The sequence below is a fragment of the Schistocerca nitens genome, chromosome 7, assembly GCF_023898315.1.
Source record: "Schistocerca nitens isolate TAMUIC-IGC-003100 chromosome 7, iqSchNite1.1, whole genome shotgun sequence".
NCBI lineage: Eukaryota > Metazoa > Arthropoda > Insecta > Orthoptera > Acrididae > Schistocerca > Schistocerca nitens.
Window position 1 is genome coordinate 367,938,454 of NC_064620.1, and position 24,592 is coordinate 367,963,045.

Sequence of the window (24,592 nt, forward strand, 5' to 3'; positions counted from 1 at the left end):
AGTGAATCCCCTGAGGACATTAATAGCTGCACATAATTTTCAGTTTGTGACTTAGTGGCAAACTTGGCGGAAGTGCGTACGTAAATTGATCTAACCATGCACATGGATGTATCTCATTCTTAGAATTACGAAAGATCTTAAATTTCCGAACAGTCAAGAAGTGTTTACAGTCAAAGCTTCCGCCTCGTGGCGACAAAGACCTACCGCGTCTGTCCCAGTCCCAATGTCGATTATTGTCAAGTTCCCGCGCCTGGCGCTCTCTTGTTGCATCCCGTAAATGAAACAAATTACTTTCTTCAAAGCACTCTGCTATCTGTGATACTAAAATTCGTCTGCTGTCTTTTCCTACGATTTCGCTTTCAATATATTTGTCTTGCTTTTGTAATGCCTCAAATTCCCTTTTAACGTGTTCATTAAATTTTCGCTGATTGTCAACATGTTTATTTATGCTCTGGTACTCTTCTGTTTCTGCAAATGGCAATGGAGCTGTATCATCCGACTCTCTGTCCCCATTTAAGCTAAGACTTATCGATTTATCTGTAATCTCCTCAACTCTTTCCGATAAGTCACCTATTTTTTCTTTCTGTTCATTTACGTCTTCCGTAAGTGTCGCGACTCGGGTTTCGGTATTGTCACATTTAGTAGTTGATTGTTCACACTGTTGCGTTAAGTCATTTGGTACGGATTCCTCGATTCTTTCAAATACTTCTTCCTTATCGTGTGCACATTGTAAATTTAACTCTGAAAATTTCTGTACTATCACGCGATCTCTCTCCTCCTGTTCTCTATCCTGTTCCCTTTGTCTAATCTCTATTGCAATTAATCTATTATTGTGAGAATTCAAAATCGGTTGTACTTCTTCTCTGATTTCTTTCTTTAATTCATCTTTCATATTTTTGAAACATGTCCCTATTCGTGAGTCTAATCGTGTTTCCATTTAACCGAGATCCCATTGTTTCCATCCGTGTTTCCATTTGTGAGTCTAACCGTGTTTCCATTTTTAATATAGCACTCATCAACTGCTCCATAGTAACTGATTCGAAACTCCTTTCGCCCCTAACATTTCCCGCAAAACCAGTTTCCTTCGTCATAGCTGTAAAGCTATCTGTGTTCGATACTATTTCAGAATCTTCTATCGTTAATCTCGTATTCTGTGAATTTTCTGATTGAGAAAAATTTTGAAATGGTTCCGGGCTATTTTCCCGACTTATTACAATGTTTTCCACTTCATTATTCGTCACACTGTTTTCCTCTGTTGGCGAGTTCGCCATGTTAACAATTTCGTCTTTCTCACTATTCATCATTTTTGTCTTTTTCATTGATCGCGTAATCATTTACAAAATATACAAAACTCGTCACTGTACGAAAATTATACACAATAAGACTTTATCACCAACAATATCATTCACATGAAATGCTTCCCTCAAACACGATTAACGAACAATTGAAATAATTGCACTAAATTATCAGACCCGTAGACAAGACAACAAAAAATAAATAAATTTTGCAAAATACCATTAGAAGAATGTCAATTACCAAATCTACACATGCAATATAGACTACAATTACTAAACTACAAATTACTACAACAATACTACTGTCTACTATTTTTACAATCAGAAGAATTCCAAGGGACGATCCGAAGCAGTGGTCGCCACGTGCATGGGGGCTTATTTATGATGTAATGAAAATAATTTTAATTTTCAGTTTTAGTAGCTGTCTGTCCGATTACGAAGTCTCGTAAACGGTTGGCCCTGACTCGTATTATTACGCAATCTGACTGCATTGAACAATAACAAAGCATGAAATGGAAATTTTCATTAACACAATTAATTAATTAAGCCCCCAGCAACTATAAAACCTACGAAACCAAAGCACAAGTGTAACTGTTCTGTGTGTGGAAGTATGACTCAACGTACACATCTGGCACGGTTCTTCTTCAAAAGACAAGAATTTCAAATACCATTTATACTGAATTAATTAAAGAAAATGCAAATACCATAATTACTCAAGAGAACCACAATTACACTCTAATCCAAGAACACAAGCCAGATGCTTTGTTGACTGGACCTGTAATGACACATTATTTAAAACATGGAAATAATGAAAAATAAATCAAGTTTCGTTACCTTCATATATTGACCAAAATCACTCTCATAATTACAATATATCTCCACACCGACTCGCTATTACCACATCTCAACAAGAACTTTTCAGTATCACATCTCAGCAAGCACTCCTTACTAGCACATCTCAACACGAACTGACTACTACGAGTCCTGGACAAGCACTGACCTCTAGCACATCTCAATAATGACTTCCCGTGGAGGCGGCGGAACAATGCTCTCTAGCGATCTCTGGCGCTGTGGCTCAGTGTAGCCACCTTTCAACTGGTATAAACAATACCCAAATGCAAATATTATAGAAATAACTAGTGATACTCCACCTCTATCTGTGCCTGCACCCACTACAAATGTGACGACGTCAAGCTAAAAACAGTCACTACTGTGCCCAATGTTGTGGCTGTGGAAGATTTGGGGGGGACAAAAATTTAAATTTATTATTTGACACACCCGCTTTGTAACAGCGCAATGATAAAATGGTTCAAATGGCTCTGAGCACTATGGGACTTAACTTCTGAAGTCATCAGTCCCATTTAACTCGGAACTACTTAAACCTAACTAACCTAAGGACATCACACACATCCATGCCCGAGGCAGGATTCGAACCTGCGACCGTAGCCGTCCTGCAGTTCCAGACTGTAGCGCCTAGAACCGCACGGCCACCCCGGCCGGCTGCACAATGATAATGTACCTACTGTTACTTTGGCAACATGAGTGCACTCAAAACATTTGCGATTTATCAAAACTCTAAACCACTGAACTTGTCTTCGAAGACTGATTAGCGTTCTATTCTACCCAGTAAACCACTAGAAATTGTAAGTTCTGACATAAGTGGTCCACATCCCACAAGGAGTGGTGGTGTGAAATATATTCTTGCATTTTACGATTTATTCTCCAAGCATGTTAAACTGTATGCTGTAAGATCTGCTACTGCCACTGCCATCATTCGTCGTTACTCAAGTGGGAAAACCAAAAGCTACACTACTGGCCATTAAATTGCTACACCAGGAAAAAATGCAGATGATAAACGGGTATTCATTGGACAAATACATTATACTAGAACTGACATGTGATTACATTTTCAGGCAATTTGGGTGCATATATCCTAAGAAATCAGTACTCAGAACAACCACCTCTGGGCCGGCCGAAGTGGCCGTGCGGTTAAAGGCGCTGCAGTCTGGAACCGCAAGACCGCTACGGTCGCAGGTTCGAATCCTGCCTCGGGCATGGATGTTTGTGATGTCCTTAGGTTAGTTAGGTTTAACTAGTTCTAAGTTCTAGGGGACTCATGACCTCAGCAGTTGAGTCCCATAGTGCTCAGAGCCATTTGAACCAACCACCTCTGGCCGCAATAACGGCCTTGATACGCCTGGGCATTGACTCAAACAGAGCTTGGATGGCGTGTACAGGTACAGCTGCCCATGCAGCTTCAACATGATACCACAGTTCATCAAGAGTAGTGACTGGCGTATTGTGACGAGCCAGTTGCTCGGCCACCATTGACCAGACGTTTTCAATTGGTGAGAGATCTGGAGAATGTGCTGTCCAGGGCAGCAGTCGAACATTTTCTGTATCCAGAAAGGCCTGTACAGGACCTGCAACATGCGGTCGTGCATTATCCTGCTGAAATGTAGAGTTTCGCAGGGATCGAATGAAGGGTAGAGCCATGGGTCGTAACACATCTGAAATGTAACGTCCACTGTTCAAAGTGCCGTCAATGCGAACAAGAGGTGACCAACGTGTAACAAATGGCACCCCATACCATCACGCCAGGTAATACACCAGTAAGGCGATGACGAATACATGCTTCCAATGTGCGTTCACCGCCATGTCACCAAACACGGATGCGACCATGATGATGCTGTAAACACAACCTGCATTCATCCGAAAAAATGACGTTTTGCCATTCGTGCACCAAGGTTCGTCGTTGAATACACTATCGCAGGCGCTCCTGTCTGTGATGCAGCGTCGGGGGTAACCGCAGCTATGGGCTCCGAGCTGATAGTCCATGCTGCTGCAAACGCCGTCGAACTGTTCGTGCAGATGGTTGTTGTCTTGCAAACGTCCCCATCTGTTGACTCAGGGATCGAGACGTGGCTGCACAATCCGTTACAGCCATGCGGATAAGATGCCTGTCATCTCGACTGCTAGCGATAGGCTAGATTCCGACCTTTATCAAAGTCGGAAACGTGATGCTACGCATTTCTCCTCCTTACACGAGGCATCGCAACAACGTTTCTCCAGGCAACGCCGGTCAACTGCTGTTTGTGTATGAGAAATCGATTGGAAACTTCCGTCATGTCAGCACGTTGTCGGTGTCGCAACCGGCGCCTACCTTGTGTGAATGCTCTGAAAAGCTAATCGTTTGCATATCACAGCATCTTCTTCCTGTCGGTTACATTTCGCGTCTGTAGCACGTCATCTTCGTGGTGTAGCAATTTTAATGGCCAGTAGTGTATTTTATTCTACAACGCTACGTACTATACTGGGTATAAATGGCGTAAATTTCTCAAAGACAATAGTAATAAGAGTATTTCTATCACAAGGTGTAGTACCCAGTGTAATCCCACTAAATGTGTGATCCGTGAAATTAACAGATGTATGAGAACCTACATGTCTACCAAACTTGCCATTTGGGTATAATATTTGTCTTTATTTGAAGAGGTACACAACAACCTCAATGTTTATGAAACTCCGTACACTCCTAGTGAGCTCATGTTCGATCGCAAAGAAGACAACGATTGGTCAACGCCGTTACCAAAACTTTTTTTTCAGCAAACAACAACGGCGAAAAGGTAAGGGAAGTCTGTCCCTCGCTGTCTGCGGAAGCCAAAACTAGGAACAAAACTTATGCGCGCACTGTCAAGAGGAAGCAGGAATGTAAAGCTGGTATGTTAGTGCTTTTGCTTATTCACTGTAAGTCGTCTGCTCTTCAGCAGCGCAACGCGAAGTGGTGTCTGCTATACGACGGTCCTTATGTTATTGTCAGCACTCTCCATCCTGGTGCATATCTACTGCAGCATCCTAAAACAAGCAAAATTATTGGACTATATGCTCACCGTGATCTCAGAGTATACCATGCACAACATTAAACATATCTATGTTTCATGCTTGTTATACACAACCATTATATACACGTACGTCACAGTGCTTCTACAGAGAAGTTACGTAGTATAAGAGTTTTATTTCAGCTGTTCCTGTCAGCAGCAGAAGGAGAAAGAAGAGATTCGTCTTCACCGAATACTTACAGCAGAAACTTAAAATGTTAAAGCAAATTTTATATTAACTTTTATACAGGTGTGAATAACACATATTTTCAGCCTACGAGATGGACTATGTGCACCGTCGGTCTTCGACTACTAACGACTGATTGACGTGAATACTTAATCATTTTACACCCTTATACTTTCGCCTTGAAACTGATTGGACACGCATCTCGTCATTGAACACACACACTTACGAGTAGCTAAGGCCATTCTCATGTTGCACACTTACACTCGTGTCGCGAGTATTTCTTGTGTTTGATGTTGTGTGGGTTTCCTTCTCTATCTCTCTCGCTCTCTCTCTCTCTCTCTTTCTTTCTATCTATCTATCTCTCTGCCCCAGTACTCAGCACACACACGCAAACCCACACAAACCACACACCACTGACGCCAAATACAATTCAAACTCGCGCGCCTCACCCAGCAAAACACGCTACAAAACAAATGAACCCCACACAGTCACAACAACACGTAATGGCAGCGAAAACTCCGTCTATGTTTTGAGTAATCGGAAAAAGTGCATTGCCACGCGACCATAGGCTAAGAAGTAAGCCTATTTACTTCGCCAATAACACAGGAGAACGCACCACAACTTCGAAACTGTAAGTTACAGACAGAAAACGCGATACAGTCCTATTTCCGTTCGTAAATGCATAACAAATAGAAAAATAAATTACGTTTTGCTGATTGCAGATTACAAGATGTGTATTGTGTAGCAGAATAGCTACCAAAATAAATGGACAATAACATCATGTAAGGTATGTTAACTAATGCTTACCCCCACATTTCGCCAATTAAATTATAAATGCAACTTCTACATAATGTTGTAAACAACACAAATGTTAATATGTAACAACAATTTTACAGTTAAAAATATAAATTGAACCCACTGACGATAGCACAAAAGTGCTGAAACATTTATGGGTGAAACAAAACAAAAAAAGGTGCCTTGCATAAGGCGGAACTTCTCATCCCGTTCATTGCTTTTGTTATAATGCTTATTTGTAGTTGTGCGCTTGGCCTTATTGTTGGTGTGGGATGTCATGTCTAATCCTCCTCTATTTCAGGTGACATCATTCGCAAAAGCTAAATATGGATCTAAATTTGTTATGATTGTAAATACTGTAAATATTGTAAACTTATGTAAAGCACTGTACGTCACGGGCTATAGAGTCTGTAGCATCTCAGCGGTATGCTAAGTGCTCAACCGACGCCTCTCAATTGGAGTCATGTTTACGGGAGGAATGTTTACCAAAAATATTCGTATTTGTACGTATAGACTGTAAAAACGCGTATTCAAATTTGTAGTTATTGGAAGAGAAAAAAGTAACACTTTTTATGTGAGACGATACTCACAGGTACACCTTTTCCCATCTTTGGGTCCTTGGAACTGTAGACCTAGCCGGTGATCATTTAAATAAAAAGGGTGCGGAATAACGACTGCAAATGGGAAGAATCGATAACTGAATTGTCTTCCTCTGACTCCCAGTTATTGTATTAACCAGTCGCGCCTTTCAATTTTCCACTGCCTTCTCCGTGGTGGCACTGGACTCCAGCTCGTCCAGCAGGGGTTTCTCACACCCAAATAGAGCTGCAGAAACAAGCAGATAGAGGAATGGTACAGATCAGACATCTGCTAAAAATTTCAAATACATCGACGACAAAACACATGAAATGCGAACCTGTCTCATTCCAATGGAGGATAACCCACTCTTACAAATTAAGAAACAGCCTGGTGCAAACCCATCTTGCTGCAGGTCAAGACAAAATAACACTAAGCACTTGAAACAATATGGTGAACTCGCCCAGTCCCTCTGGAGAGAGAGAGAGAGAGAGAGAGAGAGAGAGAGAGAGAGAGAGAGAACAGACTGATAATCACGTTGGAAACACGAGGTCTGTTCAAAAATTTCCAGAACTTTGTTCACAAAATATTTCTGCTCTTAACTTTTAGTTATTGTCCATGGTCTCCTTCGAAATACTCTCCTCCATAGCTGATGCACTGTTTCCAACGCCGTTTCCAATTCCGGAAGCAGTCTTGGTACGCCTCTTGCTAGATCACACGAAGCGCCGTCTGCCGATTTTCTTTTATCTCCTCTATCGTTGCAAATCTTCGTCCTTTCAAAGGTGTTTTCAACTTTGGAATTAAAAAAAAGTTCGCAGGGCCATGTCTAAAGATAACGGAGGATGAGACAGCACAATGATTTCATTTTTTGTGCAGTAGTAACGCAACAACACGGATGAATGTGCTGGTGCGTTATCGTGAAGAAAGATCCATGAATTGTCTCGCCACATTTAATTCTATTTTCTTCTCACATTTTCCCGCAGGCTTCCCAACACGTCTCGACAATACCACCGACTGACAGTTTATCCCTGTGGCACGAATTCCTGATGAATTAATCCTTGAAAGTCAAAGGAAACTATCAGCATGGCTTTCACATTTGACCCGACTTTTTTTGATTTTGGAGAACTTTTCCGACCCACTGTGAAGACTGAACCGTGGTTTCAACGTCATAACCGTAGACCCATGTCTCATCACCTGTTATGATTCCCTTGAGGAACCTCTCGTTCTCATTTTAGCGATCCAATAGCTCTTTACACAGTCTTTTTGATCTTGACTTATGAGCCATGGGATGAACGTGGCGACAACACTACACATTCCAAGATGCTGTGTCAGGATTTCACGACATGATCCAACTGAAATATTACATTGTTCTGTAATCTCTCGGACAGTCAGTCTTCGATTGGCATGCACGAGACGAGCGTCGTCGGTAGACGTCGAAGGGCGTCCTGAACAAGGGTCATCTTTATGTTCCGCCCGGCCACTTTTTAAACCGTGTGAACATTCGTAACACCAACTACACCTTAAGCTTGCATCACCATAGGTTCCCTGCATCATTTCGTCTGTCTTGTAAGAGTTTTCTTTTCAAGCAAAATTTAATGCAAACGCGTTTCTCCTCTAACTCTGCCCTCTCGAAATTCGCAAACTGTGCGACACGACATTCTACTCTATACAGCGCTGAACAATAGCTAACAGACATATAACAGTGAAACTTCCGGCGGTTAAACAATAAACACAGGCGTGGGAAGGGATGCCAACTGCATTTCGCTCCAACATACCATTGGCACGAAATTACGAATGTTCCGGAATTTTTTGAACAGACCTCGTAATTAATAGCCAAGAGGTCTGTGATGAATGAAGATCAGGCAGGGAAAGCAGGAGATAACTAACCGCGGAAGCTAGGACAGCTTCGTTATGGCCGCGAACAGTTCTACTGAACAGTGATGGTAATACCACGAGCTGATCGCTCCACGGCTGCTACATAGTATAGGAAACACGCCCACAGACATGAAAACGGCGGCGACAACCGCGTTACTGCTTTTATGAAGTGGCTCCTACCAAAAACTGCGACCGACTGGAATGGTGGGAGTGTAGCTCGTCCCATTTGTCAACTCTGGCGCCTCTGGGAGAAAGGTGAACCCCTCTGCCATCTTAATAAGAATCTAAACCAGTCAGCGATAGCCTGTCCTCCTTGCTCATTGTTTGGGGAAACTGAAATGGCGTCAACTCTGCGAATGCTGCCGGCTGCTGTGGCCGAGCGATTCTAGGCGCTTCAACCGGAACCGCGTTGCTGCTACGGTCGCAGGTTCGAATCCTGCCTCGGGCATCGATGTGTGTGATGTCCGTAGGTTAGTTAGGTTTAAGTAGTTCTAAGTATAGGGGACTGATGACCTCCGATGTTAAGTACCATAGTGCTTAGAGCCATTTGAACCATCTGCGAATGCTGGGAAGTCTGGCTGACGTTCCTACCGTCCGGCAGTGGACTGTTTCCGCCAACATGCAGCGACTGGCGCTCTTACACTGACTCACCCGACCCACATGTTACGTGCTAGCAAATACTGTAATGTCATACACCTGAAGACGCGATTTTAAAATGTCGAAACCGGTCGTGGTTTGAATAAATATTAGTGCAACTAAGCGAATCTCTCTAAATTAATTATCATGCCTCTCAGTTGCGGATGTCGTACGTACCAAATCTTGTGGTTTAATACCATTTATTCGTCACTTAACTTCGTCTACTTTTGAAGTCTGTGTCCCAGTTGTCAAGTCTGTGCAACTTATGACTTACATCACTTGATTCGTGATTTTACGAGAAATACGAATCTGCGATCGGAAATTTAAGCTAGATTTTATTTAACTTTTCTCTCTTTAGCGGGAGGCTAGGCAGGCGTGCAGTCTTTCGTCCGCATGCCTTGTGGTAGGTCAGAGAAAAGTCTACTCTGCAAAACGTTTGATACTGGTCGGCACCAGTGACAGTTTAGTCAAATAAAAATCTGTATCTCCTCTTCCTCTAAATAAATGTATAGCATATCTTTACACGCAGTGTATCAGTTTGTTAATTTATTAGGCTGCTTTCCGAAAGCAAAGTACACTATTGGCCATTAAAATTGCTACACCAAGAAGAAATGCAGATGATAAAAGGGTATTCATTCGACAAATATATTATACTAGAACTGACATGTGATTACATTTTCACCCATTTTGGGTGCATAGATCCTGACAAATCAGTACCCAGAGCAACCACCTCTGGCCGTAATAACGGCCTTGATACGCCTGGGCATTGAGTCAAACAGAGCGTGGATGGCGTGTACAGGTACAGCTGCCCATGCAGCTTCAACACGATACCACAGTTCATCAAGTGTAGTGACTGGCATATTGTGACGAGCCAGTTGCTCGGCCTTCATTGACCAGACGTTTTCAATTGGTGAGAGATCTGGAGAATCTGCTGGCCAGGGCAGCAGTCGAACATTTTCTGTTTCCAGAAAAGCCCGTTCAGGACCTGCAACATGCGGTCGTGCATTATCCTGCTGAAATGTAGGGTTTCGCAGGGATCGAATGAAGGGTAGAGCCACGGGTGGTAACACATCTGAATTGTAACGTCCACTGTTCAAAGTGCCGTCAATGCGAACAAGAGGTGACCGAGACATGTAACCAATGGCACCCCATACCATCACGCCGGGTGATACGCCAGTATGGCGATGACGAATACACGCTTCCAATGTGCGCTCACCGCGATGTCGCCAAACACGGATGCGACCATCATGATGCTGTGAACAGAACCTGTATTCATCCGAAAAAAAGACGTTTTGCCATTCGTGCTCCCAGGTTCGTCGTTGAGTACACCATCGCAGGCGCTCCTGTCTATGATGCAGCGTCAAGGGTAACCGCAGCTATGGGCCTGGATTTCGATTACCGCCCAGGTTTCACAACTTCCCTAAACGAATGCTTGCAGGATGTAACTATACTTTAGCACAAAGCTATATTATTTCTGAATAAAACCCTTCACCGCGCCTTTTATATTCATCTATTTGATATCAGCGACTTAAGTAGCAATTCTTTTCTATTTCACCTTGATTGGAAAACAATATTTATGTGAGTATGTTTATTAGGGGAATATCATTTAGTTCCACACAAATGTAGTACTGAAATAGTGTTGGGTTGAATGTACACTATTTCAGAACTATAGTCAGAAAGAACTACATTGAATTTTCGAATTAAAAAATAAAAATATAAGCATAAGTATAAAACGTTACATTATTACCGTTGAAGATATGCAGCAAATTGTTAAAAGGAGCGATTCGAAATTATGTAAATAACCGGCTTAGCACATCGCCAATCTTAAGCTCTACATGATCCAATCAATCAGTTGCATTCTCCCACACCTCAATCTCGGTGATCATATTCATCTCCACCGAAATTGTAACGCAATAATATTGTCAGTATACATTACTTTGGTTTTCCTTACAACCTTGAGTACTGTAGTACGTGTGGCCGAGCGGTTCTAGGCGCTTCAGTCTGGAACCACGCGACCGTTACGGTCGCAGGTTCGAATCCTGCCTCGGGCATGAATGTGTGTGATGTCCTTAGGTTAGTTAGGTTTAAGCAGTTCTAACTTCTAGGGCACTGATGACCTCAGGTATTACGTCCCATAGTGCTCAGAGCCATTTTTTGAACTTTAGTACACTGCATTCATACAAACTGTGTATTTCAATTTTGTATCTTCGTTATGCACTGTGTTTGATACTATGCATCTTATAAATTGTAATTTAACACTATAATTTAACATGTTTGGTTAATGCATAACACGGTTGATAAACGGTCGATTTGACGTTTCTCACCTAATTTCAAATGGTTCAAATGGCTCTGAGCACTATGGGACTCAACATCTTAGGTCATAAGTCCCCTAGAACTTAGAACTACGTAAACCTAACTAACCTAAGGACATCACACACACCCATGCCTGAGGCAGGATTCGAACCTGCGACCGTAGCAGCCCCGCGGTTCCGTACTGCAGCGCCAGAACCGCACGGCCACCGTGGCCGGCCATCTAATTTCATGATCGAAGATACTGCATGTGTTGACACTATCTTTGTTTCTAATCTATGGTTACCTACATGTTTTGTCTCTTGTTGACGCTACTCAGTTGTTTCCTGATGATGGCCCAGTAAGCCGAGAACCGGTTCCAAATAAACAAATATTATCACCAAAGCAGGTGGTTTTTCTATCCTAAAAATGAAACTGATTTACCAAGTAGTGACGAAAGAAACGATAAACGTAACTACCGGACTCGTAGCGTGTTCATTTTGAATTAATACAGGATTTATCTACGGACGTTGGCTTTTTAACTTCTACTCTGTAGCAGAAAGCGAATAAGAAAATACATTAAAGGAGTAGCTTGACTTATCTACATCTACATCTACATTATTACTCTGCAATTCACAATTAAGTGCTTGGCAGAGGGTTCATCGAACCACAATCTTACTATCTCTTTACCATTCCACTCCCGAACAGCGCGCGGGAAAAACGAACACCTACACCTTTCTGTTCGAGCTCTGATTTCTCTTATTTTATTTTGATGATCATTCCTACCTATGTAGGTTAGTGCAGATCTGCAGTCCATTTTCAACTCCACCTGAATGATGAGGGCGACCTTTCTGCGTATCAGAGAGTGAATAACACACTCATTTGAGCGCGGTACAGTGCGATAGCACAGGTACTCTTCACCACATACTGGATGATGGCTTTCTGATAATAGATGTAAATGTAGGTGACGTAATTTTCTTGATGATCAGTGTTTGGGTTCGTCCCATAACGTTTGCATAAATGTAATTTCCACGTCAAACCTATTTCATGGTCACAACGTCCCCTCAGTCAAGAAAAGTGGCCAGGTTTCATTATCGCAAGTCTGTCGCAGACTCGGGGAGAGGCGCGGCTGAACTGGACTGGTTCGCTGGAGCAGTGAGTCGTCAAACTGCGCAGCGACCTGGCCCGCTGCCAGCACACTTTCAAGGTCACGAGGTCCGCTCCCCCCCCCCCCCCCCACAAACACACCCTCATGGCATTATCGGCCTCGTATCACTAGCAGTCGAGATGACAGGCATCTTATCCGCATGACTGTAACGGATCGTGCAGCCACGTCTCGATCCCTGAGTCAACAGATGGGGACATTTGCAAGACAACAACCATCTGCACGAACAGTTCGACGACGTTTGCAGCAGCATGGACTATCAGCTCGGAGACCATGGCTGCGGTTACCCTTGACGCTGCATCACAGACAGGAGCGCCTGCGATGGTGTACTCAACGACAAACCTGGGTGCACGAATGGCAAAACGTCATTTTTTCGGATGAATCCAGGTTCTGTTTACAGCATCATAATGGTAGCATCCGTGTTTGGCGACATCGCGGTGAACGCACATTGGAAGCGTTTATTCGTCATCGCCATACTGGTGTATCACCTTGCGTGATGGTATAGGGTGCAATTGGTTACACGTCTCTTGTTCGCATTGACGGCACTTTGAACAGTGGACGTTACATTTCAGATGTGTTACGACCCATGGCTCTACCTTCATTCGATCCCTGCGTAACCCTACATTCCAGCAGGATAATGCACGACCGCATGTTGCAGGTCCTGTACGGGCCTTTCTGGATACACAAAATGTTCGACTGCTGCCCTGGTCAGCACATTCTCCATATCTCTCACCAATTGAAAACGTCTGGTCAGTGGTGGCCGAGCAACTGGCTTGTCACATCAAGCCAGTCACTACTCTTGATGAACTGTGGTATCGTGTTGAAGCTGCATGGGCAGCTGTACCTGTACACGCCATCCAAGCTCTGTTTGACTCAATGCCCAGGCGTAAGAAGGCCGTTATTACGGCCAGAGGTGATGGTTTTCGGTGCTGATTTCTCAGGATCTATGCACCCAAATTGCGTGAAAATGTAATCAACAGTCAGTTCTAGTATAATATATTTGTTCAATGAATACCCGTTTATCATCTGCATTTCTTCTTGGTGAAGCAATTTATTGGCTAATAGTGTAGATGTGCTGTGTTTATTTCAATTAGCCTAAATGTGCAAAAATTGGTCAGGAAGTTTCACGAAAACATCATTTACTGTTTACTCAGTTCATGCTTCATTGCTCGGCTTCACAACAGTGTTTGTATTATCAGAAAATAGAACTAATTCTGCCTCGTCAAAACAATTAAATTTGCAGATTATTAAATTAGAGCAAGAACAATAGCGTGCCAATGGCTGAACCCTGTGGGGCTCGCATTGTAAATTCTGTCCTTGAAAATGATGTGTGTTTTGTATTTGTACTGTATTACTCGAACAGCCGCATGCAACTTTCTGCTTGCTTTTTCTTTAGAAGGACTAATCTGGGCTTCTGCTGATCTGTAAAAGTCTGTGGCACCAGCCCATGTTGGACTGCACGTAGCGTGCTCTCTTTCTCCACGGCATTACTTGGTGGGGAGGAGGGGGGAGATGACGAGTCCAAGGCTTCGGCCCGCCTTTACCTCCGGGAAACATCCCTGGTACTCATTTGATAGCAGAGTGAGTGGGCCTGGGGCCCTCCTGGAGGGACTAGAACGAGGAAAACCTCCCCCCCCCCCCCTCCGACCATCGATTGAAACCAGTAATGGAACACATTTTTTTCTGAAAGCCGGTTGGTTTTATTCAGAATTTCAGTTCGTCCACTCTTTTGGCTACAAAACCCTATTTTTCAACACATTCTCCGTTCAAAGTGACGGCCTTACTGGGATGGTCTGTATGCTCGCATGGTCGACTCTACTAGTCGACGTCGGAATCAACGTCTTGCTACATCAATAACCCCCCCGTCATACACGTACTGCTTCCGCAGAACGCATCCTATATTGTGCCAAACAGATAGAAACTTGGAGATCCGGACTCTAGGGTGGACGAGGAAGAAGAGTCCAATGAAGTTTTGTGTTCGCGTCTCTGGCGCGCCAACTTATCTAAGGTTTTGCATTACCATGGAGAAAGAGAAGTTCGTTTGCATTTTCGTGGCGACGAACGCGTCGAAGTCGTTTCTTCAATTTCCCGAGGCTAGCAAACTTCGGTTTTTATATCTTTTCGCACCTCCGATGTTCGGTGCGTCAGTGCACGAAACTGGAGAGAAAGATGAACGCGAGAGTGCGTAATTTAATAGCCTCAGCAGGGTTTCAACACTAAGCGAGAGTGATTTTTCACCTTATAATTCATCTTTCATATTGTATATCCGGCCATATAACGTGTTTATCGTGTATCCATGCCATATCTTTCCTGTTCCTACTTCACTCTGCTAGAATGAGTGTGTGAGTCGTCTGTGTGTGGAACTTCACAATTCTTTAGTTGCAAGAAGATTTCCGTGGACATTACGAACAGTTTAGCCAAACTCTGTGTAGAGTTTGAATAGAGTTACGTTGGGTCAAAGAGACGTTAGTGGCCAATAGTCAACACCTATTGTAAGGTTGGCAGAGGTAGCCACCAAGTAGCCTTTCTGAGCATTCCGGCTTTTGCCAGGACCCGGGCCACGGTACGGTGCAGCTTTACAATTTCCTGGGTCGCCGGTGAGTAAAAATCTAAGTGGTCATCTCTAGCAGTATAAGTTGAAGTGTGTAACACTTAGTTTTGTTTAATTTTCTAGTAGCCCTTGTTGAGTGTAGGCATCGCTCATCATGCTGATCAAATCATTTCAGTTAGGGAACGATGTTATTTTTATTTATCTCCAGCTTGCTTAATGTGGTCCTTTGTTCAATTACAACTTGGCGGTGGCGAGTGGTGACGCCAAGTGACGTAAAAACTCAGATAGTTTTCAGTATCATGTATGAATGTCTCGTGTCCTTTGCTGTGTGCTTTCACAAAATTTTTTTTATTTATCTTCCGCTTCGTTTTTTATTTCCAGTGGTGTAGTAATTTGCATTCTATTGCAACGCGTGGTTTCTTTGTACGTTATGAGGCTGGGATTCGACGTAATCATTTCTCGTGTTCGGACTGAATCCTCAGTTCCACTACGGAACGGATGTGCTTTTAATTGTTAACTGTACCTCCAGACTGGTGCATTTATACTGAATTCCTGGAACTGGCCTTTTTCCACAGATGTTGAACGTCAAAACTAGTTACTCTCTAACCCAGTACAGTTAAACTTAGAATATGGAAACATTCTTCTAAATACTGTCCCTTTTGCTATGTTAATGGTCAGTGTGAAAGTTCATGGGTGAGCATCAGGTAAATCCCACTCGTTATTTATCAGCATTGGTTCCACGTATGGACGCTGTGTTCTTGATATGGGTAGGGTACCAATTGTCGGAGTTTAAGCACCAGCATTCCAATGGTGTTTTGTTTAACATCCTCGTGTCTTTTAATTCAGAAATAAATGTTCAGTGATTCTTAACTTGCAACTGAGGCATCTCACAGCATAACCCTGCTTCCTAGCCAGGCTCCTTCAAATCATACAGTTCTTACCTTCTCTTAATAACGACCAATAAAATTTTAATATGATGCGTTGTGTATCCAATAAGAGGGTATTTAATTCCTTTGAGCATTCTGATAGGTGGTAACTTTTTTTCTGGCAATCTATTTAACCAGTATTTAAACGAATTTGATTCACCACTTTAGACTGTGTCTGGTACTTGCTCAAGACAAGCGAAAGGAAGCTCTGTTTGGAAATTTGTGGTAAGATCTTATGGGACCAAACTGCTAAGAATATCGGACCCTAAACTTACGCACTACTTAATCTAACTTAAAATAACGTACGCTAGGGAAACACACACACCATTGAACGAGGGAGGGCTCGAACTTCCGACGGGGGGAGCGATGCGGACCGTGACAAGGCGCCCAAGACCGCGCGGCTAACCCGCGCAGCTTGAAACGTCCCCTTTTTAAACAATTTTACATACGACTGTGCTTAAACTGACACACAATATTTTGTTAGCGCAACGCAATCTGACTTTCAAAATTCCCTACAAAAGAATGGCCCTGACTAACATTAAACTATACCTTTCACAAATCACTTACCTCACAAAAATCTTCGCTGCTCAAGCTACTGCAATACAGCGAGCGCCACTACTGCCAGCTAAATAAAAGATTCAAACTATGGAAGGCACTAACTACTGATAGGGATAGTTAACAAATGAAAGATATTAATAGAGAACAAACAATGTATTTACCTTGATATCATCATATATAAATATAGCAGTTCATGACAAATTTCAAAACTCCGCCATCTCTCTCCCCACATCCACCACTGCTGGCGGCTCACCTCCAACTGCGCAACGCTACGCGCTGTTCACAGCCAGCTGCCTAACACTACAATGGCGAGTATTACAACAATGAAAAGCAGCCACAGACTGCACACAGCACAGCCAGTGATTTTCATACAGAGGTGGCGTTACCAATAAAAAAACCTAAACAGCCTACTTACAAGCTAAGCTGTTTGCTCAGTGGTTGTTAGTATTAAAGTCAGGTACAAGTTTCATTCAGAATACTGACTTTACCAGTAAATATGAGTGTTGAGAAGACCAGGTATCACTCAGCACAATACAATCCAGAATTCATCGTTGCACCATGAGAGAGGTCATCGAATGGAATAACCCTTTCAGAGTCCCATAAAACGGTCACCATTTTACCGGCTGAGGGTGCAGCTTTGAACATTTCCATCGGAGGAGGGGTGGTGTGGTGCCAGTCTGTAGATTGTCGTTTTGTTTCCGGTTCGAAGTGGTGAAACCATGCTTCTTCGCCTCTGAAGAGTTCGACAATAAACTGCCACGATCAGCGCCGCAACGCCCACGCAGTTCCGCATACACCGTCCGTCATTGCTCTCGATGGTCTTCTGTTAGCCGGCGAGGAAACCAGCGGGCACACACCTCTGAATATCCCAACTGGTGAACGACTGTGTTGGCACTACCAACAGAGCCGTCCTCTTGAGCAGCGAAGTATTTAATTGTGATTCGTTGATCACCTCGAATGAGGTGCAGTAGTCACAGCTGTGTGCGGCTGGCCGGCACACGGCAGATCTGACAGATTTGCGCGACCTTGTTGCGATGATGACAGACGCCTTGCCCAACTACTCATCGTGCTTTTGTTCACTGGCAGCTCTCTGTAGACATTCTTCAAGAACATGTGAATATTTGCGATGCTTTGGTTAACCGCCGAAAGAAACTCAATGACAGCTCTCTGCTTGGAACGCACCTCCGTTACAGACGACTCAGATAGTGTATAGGGGTCTCATAATACATATTAATTTACGCAGGTTACCAATTTATAATAAGAGCGGTACATGTGCGTTTTGAGGTGCCGTTCCACAATGTCAGTATTGGATCTTGAGCAAAAACGTTTGACGACCACTGCTTTATCATTTACATACCCTCCGATTAGATTAGGAAATGAGACACTTAAAGTAGTAAAGGAGTTTTGCTATTTAGGGAGTAAAATAACTGATGACGGTCGAAGTAGAGAGGATATAAAATGTAGACTGGCAATGGCAAGGAAATCGTTTCTGAAGAAGAGAAATTTGTTAACATCGACTATAGATTTAAGTGTCAGGAAGTCGTTTCTGAAAGTATTTGTATGGAGTGTAGCCATGTATGGAAGTGAAACATGGACGATAATCAGTTTGGACAAGAAGAGAATAGAAGCTTTCGAAATGTGGTGCTACAGAAGAATGCTGAAGATAAGGTGGGTAGATCTCGTAACTAATGAGGAGGTATTGAATAGGATTGGGGAGAAGAGAAGTTTGTGGCACAACTTGACTAGAAGAAGGGATCGGTTGGTAGGACATGTTTTGAGGCATCAAGGGATCACAAATTTAGCATTGGAGGGCAGCGTGGAGGGTAAAAATCGTAGAGGGAGACCAAGAGATGAGTACACTAAGCAGATTCAGAAGGATGTAGGTTGCAGTAGGTACTGGGAGATGAAGAAGCTTGCACAGGATAGAGTAGCATGGAGAGCTGCATCAAACCAGTCTCAGGACTGAAGACCACAACAACAAACCCTCCGATGGTGCGTTCGTGTGCGGAGCTCGTACATTGATACCCGACCATGTCGTCTGGGAGTTTCATTTTCTTTGTCAGGCGATGCATTTTCATTAGCATTATACGTTACGCAAAGTTTCATTTTTATTCATTATTTCATCCTTAACTATTAACTAACTAGCGACGGAAAAAAATGATATAATTTTCTCCTTATCATTAATTAAAACCTTACGCCAACATTGTACTTTAGAAGTAGTATCCATAGCGAAAGTAAAGAAGAATTGAAGGACCTGTTAAACTCAATCAGCAGTCTGATGGGTACACATTATGGATTCAGAGTAAACTGAATAAAGACGTAAGTAATCAGGAGTAGTAAGAATGAGATTAGCGATAAACTGAAAATCAAACTTGCTGGCCTCGAAGTAGACGAACTGAAAGAATTTTACTACCTCGGAAGCAAAATAATACTGGACCGATGAAGCAAGGTGGACGTAAACTGAGACTAGCACAGACAGACAGGGCACTCCTGGAAAAAATGAGTCTACTAGTATCAAACATTGGCCTCAATTTCAGGAACAGATATCTGGAAATGTGCGTTTGGAGCACAGCATTGCATGGTAAGTGAATAACTGTCAGAAAACAGGAAAAGAAGATAAGCCAAGTATTTGAGAAGTGGCGCTATAGAAGGATTTGAAAATTAGGTGAAATGCTAAGATGCAAAATGAGAAGATTCAGTGCAGAATTACCGAGAACTGGAACGAGTGGTTCAAAATGGTTCAAATGGCTCTGAGTACTATGGGACTTAACATCAAGAGGTCACCAGTCCCCTAGAGCTTAGAACTACTTAAACCTAAATAACATAAGGACATCACACACATCCATGCCCGATGCAGGATTCGAACCTGCGACCGTAGAAGTCGCGCGATTCGAGACTGAAGCGCCTAGAACCGCTCGGCCACCACGGCCGGCGGAACTAGTGGAAAACATAACAAGGAGAAGGAACAGGATGACAGAACACACGTTAAGGCATCAAGGAAAATTTCGAGGTACTTATGAGAGTTGTAAGAGAAGAGAAGAAACAGGATAGCAGGACATCTGTTATGGAATTAAGGACTAACTTCCATAGTACTTGAGATAGCTGTAAAAGATATCTACTGTAGGAGAAGACAGACACTGGAATGTATTGAACATATAACTGGTGAAGTTATGTGAAGTGCTAGTCTGAAATGAAGAGGCTGACACAGGAGAAGAATTCGTTACTGGCCACCTCAAACCAGTCAGAAGACTGATCACTAAAAGAAAAGCACCAAAGTAGAAATACTTTAATTTTTGTAACACATTTTATAACTGAAGAGCACAATATGAGTGCGGAAAAAATGCGAAATTTACATTTGGTATTTTGGCAGTATACAGAAGCAGAGAGAATGCTAAATTCGCTTGTTCGTTCAGAAGAAGTTCTAAGTGGTGCTACTCATGTTTCTTAACTTCTAACAGTTCAAGCCGAAAATATCACTGTCCTCCCTCTACTTCTCTGGTACAAAACGGCGACATCTGTAGGATATTTGTGATTGGTTCCTAAACATTCCTGTGCAAACGAGGAGTTCGTTTCCTACGTTGTAAATAAACAATTTTTTGCGTTTTATGTCTGTGATATTGATGGCCTCTGAATAATTTGTTGCTTTCAAGAAGCCTATTTTAAGCAAATGAAATTATATAGGTCCAGAGACATTTTCAAGTCTCAATGTTGTTGTTGTTGCCTACAGTCCTGAGACTGGTTTGATGCAGCTCTCCATGCTACTCTATCCTGTGCAAGCTTCTTCATCTCCCAGTACTTACTGCAACCTACATCCTTCTGAATCTGCTTAGTGTATTCATCTCTTGGTCTCCCTCTACGATTTTTACCCTCCACGCTGCCCTCCAATGCTAAATTTGTGATCCCTTGATGGTTCAGAACATGTCCTACCAACCGGTCCCTTCTTGTCAAATTGTGCCACAAACTCCTCTTCTCCCCAATTCTATTCAATACCTCCTCATTAGTTATGTGATCTACCCATCTAATCTTCAGCATTCTTCTGTAGCACATTTCTAAAGCTTCTATTCTCTTCTTGTCCAAACTATTTATCGTCCATTTTCACTTCCATACATGGCTACACTCCATACAACTACTTTCAGAAATGACTTCGTGACACTTAAATCTATACTCGATGTAAAGAAATTTCTCCTCTTCAGAGACGCTTTCCTTGCCATTGCCAGTCTACATTTTATATCCTCTCTACTTCGACCATCATCAGTTATTTTACTCCCCAAATAGCAAAACTCCTTTACTACTTTAAGTGTCTCATTTCCTAATCTAATTCCCTCAGCATCACCCGACTTAATTTGACTACATTCCATTATCCTCGTTTTGCTTTTGTTGATGTTCATCTTATATCCTCCTTTCAAGACACTGTCCATTCCGTTCAACTGCTCTTCCAAGTCCTTTGCTGTCTCTGTCAAGTCTCAAACAATACACTATATACAGACTAAATCGACAAATGAAAATTTGAACCAAATTCGGGATTGGAACCAAGGTCTTCTGCTCAGAAGGAAGATGGGTTAACCACTATCCAACGTGACACAGTGGCTTTGCACAACTGCATGGACTGCTGTAGCACGACTCCCTTCTCAATCCAGATTCCCATTCGCTTCTCAGCCCACTTGGTATCCCCCATAAACTCGAACAGAATTGCAAAGGCTCTCGAACTGTATTGGAACAGCACCTCAGCTTCGAACGAAAGGGCGGATCTTACTTCAAACCCAGGCACAGATGCCTTTAGTCGGGTCTAGAGACCTTTTCAAGTCTCAAATATCGTTTTAGTTGACAATTTGCGAACGAATGACAGCACACTTTTTTTCGTGGCAGGAATTTGGGGAGTTATTGTTCATTACACTAGTGATCGTTTTGGTTTCCTTTCTTGAGTAATAAAAATGGTTCAAATGGCTCTGAGCACTATGGGACTTAACATCTGTGGTCATCAGTCCCCTAGAACTTAGAACTACTTAAACCTAACTAACCTAAGGACATCACACACATCCATGCCCGAGGCAGGATTCGAACCTGCGACTGTAGCGGTTACAGACTGAAGCGCCTAGAACCGCACGGCTACACCGGCCGGATCTTGAGTAATAACTGCATTGTTTCAACAGGAATCCTTAGCCCTGTCATCGAAAATTTTCTTTTTTAATATTCTACGTGAGTGGGCCGCGTTCACAAAGCGGTTAGCCTCTAGCTGTGATCGTATACATAATGCCATGGTTTTACCAAACAGAGATTGCTTTAAAGCTGTAGTTGCCACATCCAGTTCGAGAAAAAGTGCAGTTCCTCGCTCGATTATAGTTTTAGTGAGTATCTCTACAGGCTTGGACAACATTAACAGCCGGCCGCGGTGGCCGAGCTGTTCTAGGCGCTTCAGTCCGGAACCGCGCCACTGCTGCGGTCGCAGGTTCAAATTCTGCCTCGGGCATGGATATGTGTGATGTCCTTAGGTCAGTTAGGTTTAAGTAGTTCTAAGGTCTAGAGGACTGATGACCTCAGATGTTAAGTTTCATAGTGCTCAGAGCCATGTGAACCATTTGAACAACATTAACAGACCCATTAGTGTATAGTACGCCAACCACAATACTCCCAGTCTAGCATAACTGAGCGTGTCATTTATGACAAGAGTCACATACCACTGTTGACATCGTCAAGAGTTTCGTGCGCCATTACTAGTACTATACTGTTACTAGTACTGCTGCTGCGTATTCTGACATCTAGCAGCGGAGTTTAAAAAACAGCTACACTACGTGATGAAACTGACTTTTCTTTACGTTCACAGAAAATGTTATGTAATTCGTTCTTTCCACAGAAAAAAATATTTTCCTTTAGTAAGTTATTGAAAGGTGGCTACACTGAGCCACAGCGCCAGAGATCGCTAGAGAGCATTGTTCCGCCGCCTCCACTGGCAGTGATTATTGAGAACTTGTAGTGGGCAGTGCTTGTCCAGGACTCGTAGTAGTCAGTGCTTTGGGAGAACTCGTGGTAGTCAGTGCTGAGATGTCGTAGTGAGGAGTGTTTGTTGAGATGAGCTAGTAGGCAGTGCTTGCTGAGATGTGATACTGAAAAGTTCTTGTTGAGATGTGATAGTAGCGAGTCGGTGTGGAGACATTGTAATGTCTAGAGTGCTTTTCATCAATATAAATTAAGGTAACAAACTACTTTTCTTTTCTTTCTCATTATTTCAATGTCCTGAATAATGCGTCATTACAGGTTCAGTCAACAAAGCATCTGGCTTGTGTTCTTGTATTAGAGTGTAATTCTGGTTTTCTTGAGTAATTATGGTATTTCTATTTTCTTTAATTAATTCAGTATAAATGATATTTAAAATTTCTTGTGTTGTTGAAGAAGAACCGTGCCAGATGCGTACGTTGAGTCATACTTCCACACACAGAACAGTTATACTTGTGCTTTGATTTCGTATGTTTTATAGTTGCTGGGGACTTAATTAATTAATTGTGATAATGAAAATTTCCATTTCATTCTTTGTTGTTGTTCTAGCAGTCAGATTGCGTAATAATACTAGTCAGGGCCAACCGTTTACGAGACTTCGTAATCGGACAAACAGCTACTAAAGCAGAAATTAAAATTATTTGCATTACATTTTAATTAAGCCCCCATGCACGTGGCGACCGCTGCTTCGGATCGTCCCTTGGAATTCTTCTGATTGTAGAAATAATAGACAGTAGGAGTGTTGTAGTAATTTGTAGTTTAGTAATTGTAGTCTATATTGCATGTGTAGATTTGGTAATTGTCATTCTTCTAATGGTATTTTGTTTTTTTGCAAAATTTCATTTCTGTTGTCTTGTCTACGGGTTTGACAATTAGTGCAATTATTTCAATTGTTCGATGATCGTGTTTGAGGGAAACATCTCGTGTGAATGATATTGTTGATGATAAAGTGTCATTGTGTGTAATTTTTTTTATAGTGACGAGTTTTGTATATTTTGTAAATGATCACGCGATCAATGAAAAAGGCAAAAATGATGGATAGTGAGAATGACGAAATTGTTAACATGGCGAACTCGCCAACAGAGGAAAACAGTATGATGGATAATGAAGTGGAAAACAATGTAATAAGTCGGGAAAATAGTCCGGAACCATTTCAAAATTTTTCTCAATCAGAAAATTCACAGAATAAGAGATTAACGACAGAAGATTCTGTAATAGTATCGAACACAGATAGCTTTACAGCTATGACGAAGGAAACTGGTTTTGCGAGAAATGTTAGGGGCGAAAAGAATTTCGAACCAGATCATACGGAACAGTTGATGAGTGCAATATTAAATTTGGGATCACAGTTACGATCTGAATTAAAAACAGAGATGGGAACTTTGGCAACACGGTTAGACTCAACAATGGAAACACGGATGGGAACAATGGAAACTCGGTTAGGATCTGAATTAAAAACAGTGGCAACACGTTTAGAAACAGAGTTGGAAACAATGGAAACACGGTTAGACTCACGAATAGGGACATGTTTCAAAAATATGAAAGATGAGTTAAAGAAAGAAATCAGAGAAGAAGTACAACTGATTTTGAATGCTCACAATAATAGATTAATTGCAGTAGAGATTAGACAAAGGGAACAGGATAGAGAACAGGAAGAAAGAGATCGCGTGATAGTACAAAAATTTTCAGAGTTAAATTTACAACGTGCACACGATAAGAAAGAAATATTTGAGAGAATCGAGGAATCCGTACCAAATGACAGAATAAATAATCTAACACAACAATATGAACAGTTAACTACCAAATGTGTCAACACTGAAACCCGAGTCGCGACACTTACGGAAGAAGTACATAAACAGAAAGAAAAAATAGG